This window comes from Penaeus monodon, chromosome 15, assembly GCF_015228065.2.
Source record: "Penaeus monodon isolate SGIC_2016 chromosome 15, NSTDA_Pmon_1, whole genome shotgun sequence".
NCBI lineage: Eukaryota > Metazoa > Arthropoda > Malacostraca > Decapoda > Penaeidae > Penaeus > Penaeus monodon.
In genome coordinates this window covers 40,366,771-40,367,115 of record NC_051400.1, presented here as the reverse complement: position 1 = coordinate 40,367,115, position 345 = coordinate 40,366,771, and the positions used below count along the sequence as shown (strand labels likewise).

The 345-nt window shown below is 52.8% G+C and overlaps 1 protein-coding gene across 1 annotated transcript in view; it reads right to left on the bottom strand.

Annotated features, from left to right (window-relative positions):
* The window catches only part of LOC119582041 (organic cation transporter protein-like), a gene marked incomplete at its 3' end in the record, with an annotated part of 33,146 nt that overhangs the window by 8,683 nt on the left and 24,118 nt on the right, over positions 1-345 (bottom strand).

The window sequence follows — 345 nt, the reverse complement described above, 5'->3', positions numbered from 1 at the left end:
AAAACAGAACACCATAGAAATTAACAAGTAACGACCCACCCCCAATCGCGCTCATAGAATACTAACACGCCATTCCACTTAACACTTCGCACGCAAGCCACTGACCAGGAAGAGCTTTGTTAGCGATGCTGCAATCCCGAAATGGAACGGGAAATCGGCCAAACCTTAATTTCCTCCCTTGCGTTGTGCCGACGCGTCCAGGTGTTGGTGTAGGCTGCTGGTATTCGAGGGTCGATGCGTTCGTGGCAGGAGGAGGCTTGGCTTGGCTTGTGTTTCCAGCGGGTGTTGAGGGTGTGGACAGGCTGAACCTGTGGTTTGGGTTGGATGCTTGGGCCTTGGTTTCCT